The 14,554-nt window shown below is 46.8% G+C and overlaps 1 non-coding gene across 1 annotated transcript; it reads left to right on the top strand.

The window, feature by feature from the left end:
- Positions 1-9,561: 9,561 nt before the first annotated feature.
- LOC138498972 (U1 spliceosomal RNA) lies at positions 9,562-9,721 on the top strand. Its single transcript, XR_011279059.1, has one exon. It is a non-coding gene; the product is annotated as a U1 spliceosomal RNA (small nuclear RNA).
- Positions 9,722-14,554: the final 4,833 nt, after the last annotated feature.

The raw sequence follows: 14,554 nt of genomic DNA on the forward strand, positions 1-14,554 counted from the left end.
TCGAGGGCGCTGTCAACCAACCTAGATAACTTTTCTCTATTATCAATACGTTTACGCATCCCAAATTAATTTTTTCCTCCATGGAAGTGTCCATGGATCAAGCAAAGGCATTTAACTCCTATTTTCACAATAACATTCAGACAATTCAACATAATCTTGATATTGGCAGTTCCTCATCTTTTGATGAAGTATCTGATTTTAACAATCCTTCTAATGCAGCCCTACCGATCTATGATTGTGATCCTTTCTCTTTTTCAATCGTTACCTTAAACCAAGGTTGTCCAACATACGGCCCACGGGCCACAATGCGGCCGCCAAGCCATTTTATGTGGCCCGCGAGGCCGTATGTTGGACAACACTTGAGTAAAAAAAAAAAAAAATGTTTTTTTTAAATGTGCCTGTGCGCAAAACTGTAACTTCCTCTGGTGACCCTATGGTAGTTACAGTCCTCAGCCACGAAGCGTTAATTTATTTATTTATGCAATGTTTGTCGGATATCCGACAAACATTGCAGAAATAAATACATTGTCAAGAAGATCTTGGGACTTGATGATGGAGGAAGGAGAGACTAATTTGTATCACGGCATAGTGAGGGTTACATCAGGAATACCATTCATTTTCAGTGAGCGCGGGTCCATACAATTGCCCAATACTCCCACAAACTATGAACAATGGGATTTATATAGTAGCAATTACTTTGCATTTAAATATCCCATTTCAGGCAAGTAGGACCCACCATGCAAGATAGGAATGGGCTCCGGCCCAGACATGCCCGTTCCTCTCTTGCATGGTGCTTCGAGGGGCAAAAGGCGAGCCGAGATGAAGGGAGGAGGTGGCGAGGTGAGGAGAAGAGAGTGCTGGCCCAGGCAAAGGATTATGTGGACAGGTGCTGTGCAGGAGTTCCTCTCGGCGTGGGCAGCACAGCGGATTCCTGAACCCCTGATTAGCCGTGGCCCGCTGCTCAGAGGGCCATTGAGTGGAGTTACCTTCAAGGTTTGTCATCTCAGCTCAGAAACCTAACCCTTGCAGTGCTTTTTTTCATCGTCTCGAGACAAAGAAGAACAGCGGGAGCTCAGTTACGTTTACCTCTAAGCACAGTGCGGATTGATGAAAATGTCCATGCATTATACCAAGTACATTGGACATTATAGATGTGGCCAGTGGGGTATCAAAGCATGGCGAATACCACATGTACAGCACAATATGTTACCCTAGTAGTGCCCCAATAACACACTGCAACCTGCAAATGGGCCTCAGTGGACCACCTGCCAAGGTTTCTGGAAGTTGCTTATGATCTTGATCTGTTATCTGATATGATAGGTTATTTATAACACGCTTAATACCCATGCAGCAGTGATCCCAATCATAAAAGTGAAACAGCCAAGCCCAACAGGTATAACTTATTTTCACTCTTTTGCTAGCGCAGTCTGAGGGCAGCCTATACCCTTCAGGAGAGGTGTGAGCTGATACAGTTGCAACACAAAAAACAATAGTACTATGTTCCCAAAATACCTTAGTTCTTGTATTTCGGAGCTCAGCAGAGCCAGGCTTTTCAGCATCAGACCAGAATCATGGGTGCCTTTGCGCTGGGCTGGGGTCAAGTCGGAGAGCAGCAGCGATGGGCCCCAATGATGCAGTTCTGTTTGGCAGTGGTGCTGATTTGCGGTAAAAGACGCTGGGAACAGTAGGCCCTGCAAAGTGGATGGCACTGGAATACTCTGTCACCTCTGGGCCCGGAGAAGGGAATACTTGCCTTTGGCGCTCTGCAGGCTTGGCTGACACAACACGGCATATGGTTACGGCAAAGATGTCAAAGCTTCAGCATTGTCATTGAGCAGAACTCTGAGATTCAGGGGTGGTGGAGCGTTGAGGTCCAGGATGATTATGATGGTGTCAATGGGGCCAGCGCTGAGCAGCTCTGCTCAGGAGGGCCATGGGCCCGTGTGGGGCTGTTAACATGGATATCTGAACTCTGTCCTGGAGGGGCAGAGGTTCAGAAGGCCAGCCTAGTTTCTTGGAACAGGGTAACCTCTGGACAAGTCAGACCAATCAGGGTAGCGATGGCAGCGGTCAAGACTAGGTCTCAAGAGGGGTGAGGGTGACTGAAAGCCCGCAATGAGCACCCAAAGCAAGGACGCTTACAAATTACTCCAGATAGCTGTTATATTAAAAATATAAACACATTTATTACAAGGCCTTTGTAACATCGACCATAGTAAAGAATCACGGTAAAACTCCAATAAACCAACACATCACAAGCAATAACATATATATACAAGACCAAGGGGTCTAAGGAATTAGAAGCACGAAATATGCAGACCACCTAGATGGGGAGGAAAACAGGCAGTGCAAGTTATCGTTAGACCCAGTTCGACATCAGAGGCCACCTAACTAGAAGGAAGTCCGAGCCCTACGAAGAGTGGAGTCTTGTGCTCAAAAGTATCTGCACACGTGGGTGCCAACAGGCAAAGGGGAGTCTCTTCAGGGAAATCAGGCAGTTCAGAGAGGTGAACAAAACGATGATGAACAGATCCCCGCTTCTCAAGTGCTGCCTCCACTTGTGGGCAGAAGCAGGGCGTGAGTGCGGAAAAGGGTTTGCTGTTTACGAAAGTGATGGAAAGCCACAGGCTCCTGCGGGAGGGCTACCGGTTAGGGTATTGACTACTCACCGGTCCCAGATGCAGGCAGACCCAGGCTTCTCCGGTTCCGTTTCGGTACTGGCAGGTTCAGATGCGATCAGAGGAACGTCTCAACGCCGTGTAGATTCCGCGACAGCAGGAGTCAGGGTCGAGGGTGTCTCAGATGCAGCGAACATGCACAGGATTGTTACCGCAGCAGGGCAACTCGGCAACCGCATGTATCCCTGTCCCAAAGCACACGTCTCACTTCAGACCTGGGAACGCCAAGTGTACGAATCATGTGAGAGTGCCGAGGACACGGGATTAGCAGCAGCCAGATGGCGGTGACTGAGCACGATTCCTGTGTAGGCTGGTCAGTCCACTGGATGGCCCAGGGACGCTTCTGAAGGCTTACGTACAGGATTTGGTGAAGATGCCGAGAATAGTTGTTCCCACTATTCTAAAGGATCGAAGCGCCTTTGCAGACCTTCTCGTAGGATCAGAGGCCGAGTGGTCTCGCAGGACGACAGCAGTGCAGGGTGCCAAACCTTCAGCGGGTCACCAGCAATTCCTCGACTCAGCTTCTTAGTTGCAGGATACTTGGCTCCTGATCCTTTGTTCGTGAGAACTTAGGAGATCGACATGGTAGTGGTGTTTTCAGCCTCCTCTTATCCAAGGTTCCCTTCGCGCCAAAATGGAGAGGGCCCAATGGGAGATCCGCTCACAAACACTCACACCATACGTGGACCTATCACGGACCACGGTGGTCCCAGGCCTTCAGGACACATTAGACTCTCTGGCACCCATGATGTGTTTTTGGAACAGACATCCCAGCCCACATCCTGGAGGCACACACAAGGCATGCAGAAGCCTGCGAAAGCGTTATGTTTCGCGTTAAAGTGCATGACCAAATAAGGACTGCCCCTGGTCGGCTCGACCTGGGTGAAGGTGAAGGGGCAAGACGGTCAGCGGACAGGACAAAGAACCTCGTGGCATGGCCATTTTGGAGGCCAGGCCACCCCTTTGGGCCAAACGCGGGAAGCGCGGTTAACATGGCGAAAAGGGGTTCAAAACACAAAGAAACGATAGCTGCCACCAGTCCCATCCGTGACACACTTGCATATTTCATAATAAGTCCATCAAGAGTTGCTAGAGCCTTTGGAATGACTAGAGACCTAAGAGCACGGTAATGTAAGTTACGGTGCACTCTTGTTTCATGTTGCTCAAAAGCTGCAACATGAGGAAAGGACTAAGGGAAACAAAGTCTCCCAGTACTGACTGTCTTAAGGGCATGTCAGTTTCCCCGTAAGAATTGAGCGAAAGCCCAGAGGAGTGCAGCGGAAGGCTGCGCTTCTCTGGCAAAGTCTAGATCAGGGTGCAAAACAACAGCAAAAAGTTTGGGGGTTGCCACATGGAAGGAAAATTACCTACAATTATGAAATCTTTCCTAACACTCGCCCCTCCCAGACTAAGGACAGGGGGAACTAATCCACCCCTGGATGAATTTCTTGTTCAGGTCGGTTAAACATTCTGGACAACCCATCAGCATTGCTATGTTGGACACCTGGCCTATGCTCAATAGTGAAGTCAAAGCCTTGTAGACTTATGGACCACCTAAGCAACTTTGGATTCTCTCCCTTCATGTTCATTAGCCACTTTAAGGGCTTATGGTCAGTTTGCACAGTGAAGTGGGTCCCGTAGAGGTAGGGCCTCAGCTTCCGTAGGGCCCACACAACAGAGAAACATTCTTTCTCTGCTGTGGACCATCTGAGCTCTCTGTCCTTAAGCTGGCGACTAATGAAACCAATAGGGTGTTCCTTACCCTTCTCATCTACTTGTGATAGCACAGCTCCTATCCCAGTGTCAGAGGCATCTGTCTGCAGAATAAAAGGTCTTTGATAATCAGGGGCCCTGAGGACAGGGGCCTGGCACAAGGAGTCTTTTAAGCCATTGTAGGCCTTCTCACACTCGTCAGTCCAAGTTACCTTCTTGGGTTTCTTCGGAGTGGTGAGAGCAGTCAGAGGGGCAGCTATGGTACCATAGTCTGCAATGAAGGTGCAGTAGTACCCCGTGAGTCCTAAGAAGGCTCTCACTTGGGTCTGTGTAGTGGGGGTAGGCCAGTTTTGAACTGCTTGTACTTTACTGGGTAGAGGCTGTATCCTCCCTCCACCTACTTCATGTCCAAGGTAAACCACAGAGCCTTGTCCAATCTGGCATTTACTAGCCGTTATGGTCAAGTGTGCTTTCTGAAGAGCCTGTAGCACAATTCCAAGGTGTTTCACATGGTCTTCCCAGATGGCGCTGAAAACTACTATATCATCCAGATATGCAAGGCAGAATTCATCCAACCCATTCAACACATGATTCACAAGCCTCTGGAAAGTGGCAGGTGCATTCTTCAACCCAAACAGCATTACCCTGAACTGGTAAAGACCGTCTGGAGTTGAGAACGCTGTCTTCTCCTTGGCATGTTCTGCTAGGGCTATTTGCCAATAGCCTGCAGTGAGGTCAAACAGGCTGAGATACTTGGAGGCACCCAAGGTATCCACTAGCTCATCTGTTTGAGGCAAGGGGTGTGCATCTGTCTTGGTGACAGCATTCAGAGCCCTGTAATCCACGCAGAACCTCAATTCAGAAGTACCTGCCTTTGGAACCAAAACCACAGGGCTGGACCAAGGACTACTAGAGGGTTCAATCACCCCAAGATCTAACATTTTGTTGACCTCTGTCTTAATGTAAGACTGTACTTTGTCTGACATCCTGTATCCCCTACTTTTGGTAGGTACACTGTCTCCTGTGTCAATGTTATGTTTGCACCAAGGTGTCAAACCAGGCGACTGTGAAAACAGGGGGGAAAACTGCCTAAGCAAACTTTTCACCTCAGCCTGCTGATCAGAAGTCAGATGAGGGGCCACTCGGACACTCTCAAAGGAACTATCTGAAGGACCGCTTTGGAACAGGTCAGGGAGAGGTTCAGACTCCTCTTCCTCAACGTCTGAAGCCAGTAGCAGTGCTGCGATTTTGACTCTTGGGATGAAAGCCTTCAGCCTATTTACATGGAACACTTTTGGAGCCTGTCCAGGCCTTCCAAGGTCCACTAAATAGTTGACCTCACCCAGAGGCTCCACCACTGTGTAAGGGCCTGACTATTTGTCCTGTAAAGCTCGAGGCCTTATGGGATTCATGATCAGGACTTGCTGACCAGGTGTGAAGTTGATGAGGGAAGCTTTCTGGTCATACCAATCTTTCACCAGGGCTTGTCCTGCCTTCAACTTGCCACTAGCCAGACCCATCAGGAGTACCATCCATTTTCTGAGCCCTAACACATAGTCTACTACGTTGGTAGTAATAGGGGGAGTGGGCATCTCCCATCCCTCCTAGACTATGGCTAAGGGTCCCCGCACAGGGTGAACAAATAGAAGTTCGAAGGGGCTGAAGCCAACACCCTCCTGTGGTACCTCTCTGTAGGCAAACAGTAAGCATGGTAAAAGAAGATCCCATTTTGTTCTTTGGGGTTCTTCCAGAGCCCCAATCATGCTCTTTAACGTTCTGCTGTACCGTTCCCCCAGACCATTGGTCTGGGGTGGTATGCGGAAGAGAACTTGTAGGTGACCCCACATTCTTTCCACATAGCCTGCATATACTTCGACATAAAGTTGCTGCCTCTGTCAGACACAACTTCTTTAGGGAAGCCAACCCTAGTAAAGATGCCAAGTAACGCTTTTGCAACTGACTTGGCAGTTACAGTTTTTAATGGAATGGCCTCAGGATGTCTGGTAGCATGGTCGACCAGCACCAGGATAACCCTATTGCCTGAGGATGTTTGTGGGTCAAGGGGACCAATGATGTCGATCCCTACCCTTTCGAATGGTATTCCCACAACTGGGAGTGGTACCAATGGAGCTTGGATTGTTGAGCCACTCTTACCAGATAACTGGCAGGAGGCACAACTCCTGCATTGACTTTCTACTTGCACCCCCATCTTGGGCCAGTAGAAGTGCATGGATAACCTTTGCTTAGCCCTCTTAATACCAAGGTGACCAGTAAGGGGCACTTCATGTGCCAACTGCAGGAGGAAAGGTCTTACAGCAAGGGGGACCACCAACCTCCTATGGTCTCCTTCTGTAGACTTTGTGGGCTCGCTATATAGGAGTCCACCTTCCCAATAAATCCAATGCTTCCCAGGAGGTTCACCCTCAAGCTGGGAGCAGGCCTGTCTCCTTAGGCCTTCCAGAGATCGGCACTCCCGTTGGCCTTTACTGAATTCTTCCCTGTCAGGACCACCTTCTACTAACAAGTCGTTTAGTTCAGGATGGTCATTGGGGTCAAATACTTCAGGCATCGCCGCCTCCTCGTCAGTTCCGGGCGATTGACCAACTTCCTCCACAGCAGTGGTAGGTGAGTTCGGGGAAATATTTTCTTTCCCTCGTTTTAGTTTTCTGACTCCTTTAGCCTTGGGTTTCCCCTTGGACTGGGGCCGCTCACTGATCTTGGTCAGTGCTGCCCTTGTTTGAGACCTTGTTCAGGGTCTGTCAGCAGTGTCTCCCACGAGCCCTAAAACTCGGAGATCATTGCCCAACAAGACCTTTCCTGGGACGTTTCTCTGAATGCTCACTGGAATCCTGACTGCTGTACCATTGATAGTAAGATTTACAGGTATTACTGGGAACATGAGAGGTGGGCCATCAGCCAACTTAGTGGGCATCAGAGTAGCTCTGGCAACTTCCTCTGAGTCTACCAAGGTAGAATCCACTACAGTTCGACTGCACCCACTATCCCTAAGAGCTGGAGTATCTACTCCATTGATCAGCACACTGTCTTTAAAGTAGTGCTTGGTATTATCCGGAATCCTAGCATAAGCCTCTGCGACTTTAGGCTCCCAGGAACCCAGGGAAACTAAAACTACCTCAGCTTCTATCCCATTGGGGAAGGAGTCTGAGGAGAAGGAAGCTCCTGTAATCTCTTCTTCCTCGTAGGAGGAGAAGGCCAGATTAGCGGAGTGGACCCCCAAAGGTTTAACCTTACACCAGGGATCCCCCTTCACGTGGTCAGCAAAACACGATCCATTGGGTCGGTTTACATAGGGAGGCTTACCTCCACTACCCTGTGAGTTCTCTTGTGTCTTACCCTTATTTTTCTTTTTGTGGCCCTTTTGGGAAGAAGATGTATCAGTTTCCCCACCTCCTTATCTTTGGGCTTTTTCCCTTCCTCCTGCTTACCAGGATGAGTTTTGTCCTTATGGGACACTCAATGTGACACCCATAAATCTGCTGCAATGGCAAGCTTCTTAGGATCTATCTCCTTTGAATCTGCCAAATGCTGCTTAAGCTCAGGGGAAGAAGATACAAAAATATGTTCCAGCATGACAAGACTTATCATACCTTCAAAGGTAGAAACCTTATAACCTTCGACCCAGCCAGTCAAGTTTTTTAAGGGTTCGGTTACATAAGATACCCAAGTACCACCTTCTTTTTTCTTATACTCTCGGAATCGTTTTAAATATTGGGCAGGAGTCTTTCCAAACTTTAAAATGAGAATTTGCTGCTTCAACATTGCAAAATCTACTTGCTCAGCCTTTGACATTTCCATAATGGCACTACAGCCAGAATGGGGCAGTCTGCTGAGTAACCAGGCAATCTTATCAGCATTGTCAACTTGTTGAACTTCACCTGCATACTCAAACGTATTCAGCCAGTCCATAATGTCATTCTTTTCCTCATGCACACTGAGCAGATGTTTTGGAAACCGTGGATGAGAGGAGGCCCCAGACCCATGTCCAGGACCCTTGGATCCATTGGCAACTTGAAGTTTGGCCAGTTCCAACTGGTGATCCCTGTCTTTCTGTTTTTCTGCCTGTTCGATTTTTGGTTTGGCCATATTGAAATCAAGCTCCTTCTGCCTGAACAGCAGTTCTTGCTTCTTGAATTCAAGTATGGCCTCCCCATCAGCATTGGCACAGGAAACCTTGGACATTTCATCCTCCCTGTCCTCATGGTCACGGTGGACTAGTGCAGCGGCAGAACTGTCAGTTCTACCAGTGAGAGCAGCCCCACCTCCTTCTGCACTGTCCTCAGAAGCTATATCGTCAAGCTGAGCATCTTGCCACGCCATGATTCTTTGGATCATTTCCATTTTTGTGCCTTGCGAGGAGACACCTCTTTCAGCACACATCTTCAATGTTTCGGATTTAGAAACATTTAAAGTTAACAAGGTACTTGTTTCCATACTGTTTGATAGGACTACGGCCTTTAAAAAGTTAGACTACGACAATTCACTATGTGTCCTGTTAGGAATAACTTGAAATGCCTTTGCTCGTGCGCAACACTGGATACCTTTCATAATAAGTCCACTGAGAGTTCCTAGGGCCTTTGGAATGACTAGAGATCCAAGAGTGCGGCAATGTAAGTTACGGTGCACTCTTGTTTCATGTTGCTCAAAAGCTGCAACATGAGGAAAGGACTAAGGGAAACCAAGTCTCCCAGTACTGACTCTATTAAGGGCATGTCATTTTCCCCGTAAGAATTGAGCGAAAGCCCAGAGGAGTGCGGCGGAAGGCTGCGCTTCTCTGGCAAAGTCTAGATCAGGGTGTAAAACAACAGCAAAAAGTTTGGGGTTGCAACATGGAAGGAAAATTACCTACAATTATGAAATCTTTCCTAACAGGGGGCGACAGGCCAGTGGGCAGACTGCAACAGGCCTTCTCGAGCCATCCTGCTATTTATACAAATCTCGGGCCGAGCAGGGCCTGATGGGAGAAAGGAACTGCGCTACAATTTGCTCTTCTGCTGTGCTCTGCCTGCTGGAGCTTCCCCCTAGGCAGCTCTGCAGGTGCTCAGAGCTTCGGGGGGTGGGGGGTTGGGGCTGGGTCAGGGCCTGCCTTCTCACCCTGGCTTAGCGGGGCTTCCCAGAACTGACCCAACCCCTGCCCTCTTGCATGGAACTCATACTTAGCTGGCAGGGGAGAATCTGATCTCAAGGGCAGATCTCCCAGGGTGAGGCTTACCCATTGCACATCGGATTTGCTGACCCCTGCTATGTTCCCAAATGCGGGATACACAACTGCATTATTTCTGGTAGTGGGGGACTGCAATCGCGGTCTCCACCCGATTTATTGGTGAAAGAAAAGGTAAAGTGTGCACTAGGCCTGCTAGGTTGCATACTTTAAGATTGTGCTCACATTGCGTTTCTTCAATTAGGTTCACCTTTGGATGATCGCTTTTCCACATTTTATCTTTTGAATTGAATTATGCTTCTTTCATCACCACAGAAGTAATGTGTATTACAGAGATAAGATACCATATGTATTGGGCACACTGCACATGCTCAGGCAGCATCAATCATGCTTTGTACAGGACAATGCTGGCCTAAATTGGGAACAGCCAGCATAGACATGTTGCTACAGAGGCATATTTTGGGTACAACCAGCATGACAATGTGTTACATCAGTGACAGTGCTGTCTTACACTGTGGACACATTGCTCATTAAAATGTGTTGTGTTGTAAAATGTTCTTTTCTGCTGTTGGTGACATGGAATTTTCATGTTCCCCTTTAGAAATGATTGTAAACTTATGGCTTTTTGGTCACCTTTTTCTGCTGTAAAATGCACCATCTCAACCTCATATTTGAGAACCCCCCCAAACCTTCCCTAGAACCTTATAGCACCCTTGCTACGCTCGGTCGCCCCACTATTTCAGAAAAATATTAACACATAGACACTGAAAGAAATCACAAGCAACTAACCTTTGATCACTGCCTATGACACCAAAAGCTATCTTTGGGACTGCATGTCTATCACTGCCTGTGATGCTATTGTGTCAAAGGTCACACAATATTGCTTTTTAATATACTGCTTTGGGTGAGGTTGTTGACTTTTGGCTCGCCGGCCCACTGGGTGACAAAAAGTTAATGCTTCGGCCTCACATTCAGAAAGGTTGGACAAGCCTGCCTTAAACCAATAAATAACATTCTGTTTTCTCTGCCTGCCATTGTGGCAAAAAGGTTATCTCACAACATTGCCCCCTTTGTGACACGTTTTGTCAACAAATCTCTACTCACAGGGCTGGTTCCTGCTATATTAAAAAAAGTCTATTGTTTCTCCCATCTTAAAAAAGCCTAATATCGACCTGTGGGACATGAAAAATTGCTGGCCAGTCTGCCCTGGTCGGCTACAATTCTGGAGAAGATTCTAACCTCCCTATTTCAAATATATATTGATGATGAAGCTATTCTGGATCCCCTCCAGTTGGGTTTCCACCCCAGCTTTGGGACGGAGATCACCCTGATGGTGGGATGAGATGATCTACACGCAGTGGCAGACCAGGGGGATCTTTCCCTCCTGGTTCTGTTAGACCTCTCTGCAGCCTTTGACACGGTGGACCACTGTGTCTTACTTAAAAGACTTGGGGAGGTAATAACTCAACTCAAGTGAGCAAATGGTTTATCTCCTTTATTTTATAGAGACAGCAATTGGATATGGTGTGTGGCTTGATATGATATGATATGATATGGCATTTATAACGCGCCTATACTCAAGTAATTCTTAGTCTCTACCCATTAGCCTCAGGGCTATGGCGTTCCTTAGGGGTCGTCACTTTCTCCCCTGCTGTTCAATATTTATCTGTGCCCCTAATGGATTTGCTCAGATTACATAAAGTACATTTCTATTCCTATACGGACGATACCCAAGTGTTTGTAAAACTCGGGAATGTGGAAGAGACTTTTCAGACTGTTGATAGGTGTTTGGCTGAGGTGAGAATATGGATGTCCACCAATTGGATTTTGCGGAATGCCAAAAAATGAGATTTCGTTTCTTTGGTTCCAAACACCTTTTGAGCTCCAATCGACGGCCTCATCTATCTCGTCTTTTGGATACAGACCTAATTTTTGGAACCCAAAATAAAAAACTTCAGCTGCATCTGGCAAGAAGATCTGGAATGCATAGTCCAGGTGATTTCCAAAGTACAATCAGTCTTTTACTCCCTGCACCTTCTCCAACAGACCCTCCCCCTTATCCCGGAAAAGCGCCATGCAGTGGTGGTTGGGGTGATGGTAAATTCTAGTTTAGATTATTGTAACGGGCTGCGGGCAGGCATACCAACTACGTAAATGTATTGTATGCAAAAGTCCCAAAATGCAGCAGTTAGGCTGATTTTTAAAGCCAGCAAATCCTCCCCAATCTCTAATTATCACTGATCCTTACATTGGCTCTCGATTAAGGGCCGGATAGGCTTAGTCTACTTATATTTAGATATTTAGATATGAAAATACAACGGTATTATCCATCACAGCATTTACGTTCCAGCTGCTATTGGAAACCCCCCGGACCAATCTCATGTTAAAGGTGACCACAGATTTGGTGTCTATGACCCTAAACACTTGAATAGTTTGCCACTTAGAATTTGGGCCCAGAAAACACTATATCAATTCTGTAGAGTTTTGAAAACCTACCTATTCAAGTAGCTCTTGGTAGGCCTAGTGCCAGAGAATTACGACATTCAGTTTAGACATATGTTTTTAGTTTGTTCTGTCTTGGGGTTGCAGCCTAGCTGACCTCCTTTTGGTTTAAATCTGCACCCAGAAATGTATCAGTTTGTCTGGAGCCTGTTATATGTACTTCAAATCAAACCAATCAAAATCAGTGAACATGCTCAGAATGAAGCTCAGTTTAACACATTTGCAACATTCAAAATGCAGCTAAATTCATCTCAGTGGCTATACTCGAAAAGCAGCTAAATTTAAAGGGGTGGCTAATTCATGATGCAGCTAATGTCACCACAGTGACAATACTCAAATATGCAGCTAAATTCAACACAGTAGAGATAGTCAACATGCATCTAGATTCAAAGGGAGAACATTTAGAGTGACAGTAATTTCAACACAGTGGCCATACTCAGAATGTAGCAAAGTCTAACACAGTGGCAACATTCAAAACACAGCTAAATTCAATGCAGTGGCTATACTCAAAAAAATATGATCAACACGGTGGCTATACTCAAATATGAAGCGAAATTCAACACAGTGGCTATACTTCAAATACAGCTAAGTCTAACAGAGTGGCAACATTCAAAATTCATCTAAATTCAACACAGTGGCTATACAAAAGTGGCTAAGATTAAAAAGGTGCTGAGGATTCAAGCACAGCTAAATTTAAGCACAGTGGCAAACTGCCTAAGTGCAGCAAGAGTTAAAGCCGACGTAACACTATATTTCAGGTAGATACAAAATATAGTCAATAAAATCATAAATACAACACAGGTTGTGCAACCAAGCAGTTGTTGTTTCTTACCTGGAAGTTGCTGCAGACAGCTTTGAAGGCCTGGCAGAGGTGCCCTAGGTGAACAGGCAAACAGACGATGGTGATGGAGGTGTCCTGGGGAAGTGCCCTTTGCCTTTGGCCTTAGCTGGCAGCCTACTCAAGGCTACCCTGGAATTCTCAGTTAAGTGGGGCGTCCTTGAAGCATAGCCAATCAGAGTGGGTGAGGGCAGGGTTTGGTAAGGGGACAGGGACATGGGATGAACAGATGGAAAGGAAGGCTAAGACAAGAGCATGGAAGGTGGAGAGCCTGAATGAAAAGCCTGTTGGTGGAATGGCTTCCACAGGCTGCTTACCAGGCTTGCAGGGTCTTTCATTGCTTCCGCGGGAGCAGATAAGGGAAGGGGGCTTCCTGTCAGGGCAGCAGTGTTTCTCAATCTTCCTCAAAGCTCAGCCAAACAAGGTAGGTTTGTGCGGGAGGAGGGGACAGAGAGAGGGGAAGAATAGAGGGCGGGAAAGGCCAAAACAAGACTGTGGTCGACGCAGAGTCTGAACGAATGGCCTATTTGTTGAATGGGTTCGATTATTATTATTATTATTATTATTATTATTATTATTATTATTATTATTATTATTATTATGGGCTACTTACCAGCTCTAATGGCGGGTTTTTGTCACTTCTGCTGGAGCAGAAAAGGGAAGGAGGCTTCCGTGTAGGCAGAGGTGTTTCTTGAGTGTCCGCGAAGATCAGCCAATCAGGGTAGGTCTGGGCGGGGAAGACAGGGGACAGAGATAGGCGATGGACAGAGGGAAAGAAAGTCCAAAACAAGAGCATGGAAGGCACAGGGCCTGAATGAAAAGCCTGTAAGTGGAATGTCTAGCAGAGGTAAGATTCCTCTTTTTTGCTCAAGATTCTTGACCTGGTGACGATCACCAGTCCTCGTTCTGAGGTAAGATTGTACTATCAGGAATTTCATGGTAATCATAGATTTAGACAGTTTATGGCCTTTGGCCCAATTTGATCGCCTTTCTTTTTTCATTTATTTTTGCTCCATGTCGTCCACTCCTGTAAGGGAACAAAAACGAGTGGGAGAGAGAGAGGGAAGGAAGAAGAGAGAGAGAAAGAAGGAGAGAGAGAGAATATGTCTTTTATTGTAAAGTGCTTATGCTTTTATCAGCAATGCATGTTTTATTATATTTTCTGGGACATGCAGTTATATTACTCATTCATTCTGGGGGAGCCATTGTGAAGTATATTGTTTTTTTTTAGAATACTGCAGATCGGTTTGGGGGTGCTCTACGGACATCCGAGTGGTGTATCCAATATCAAAGCCCCTTTACTTTTACTGTGAGAGGGGTGGAAAACACTACTTCATGAGGGCCATGGAACCTAGGGTTGTTCCATTTGCCTACAAATCTGCTTACATATATCATGTCACCTGGTAGCAGTGGTTGGGCAGATGTGGTCTCAGTGGTAGGTGGCTCTGCAGGGTCCTGTGGATTTTCTGGGTGAGGCAGTGCGATTTGTCGGGAGACATATTTGATTGCACTTGTCAGGTTTGTTAAGTATTCTTTGAATTTCTCACCCAGTACCGCTGCAGCTCTATAGGTATCTGACACCCTTCTTACTGGGGAGATGAATGTGTGTGCAAGCACCTGCCAGTTACTATTTCGTGTGGTGAG

Source organism: Ambystoma mexicanum, chromosome 5q, assembly GCF_040938575.1.
Source record: "Ambystoma mexicanum isolate Mex_15411 chromosome 5q, UKY_AmexF1_1, whole genome shotgun sequence".
NCBI lineage: Eukaryota > Metazoa > Chordata > Amphibia > Caudata > Ambystomatidae > Ambystoma > Ambystoma mexicanum.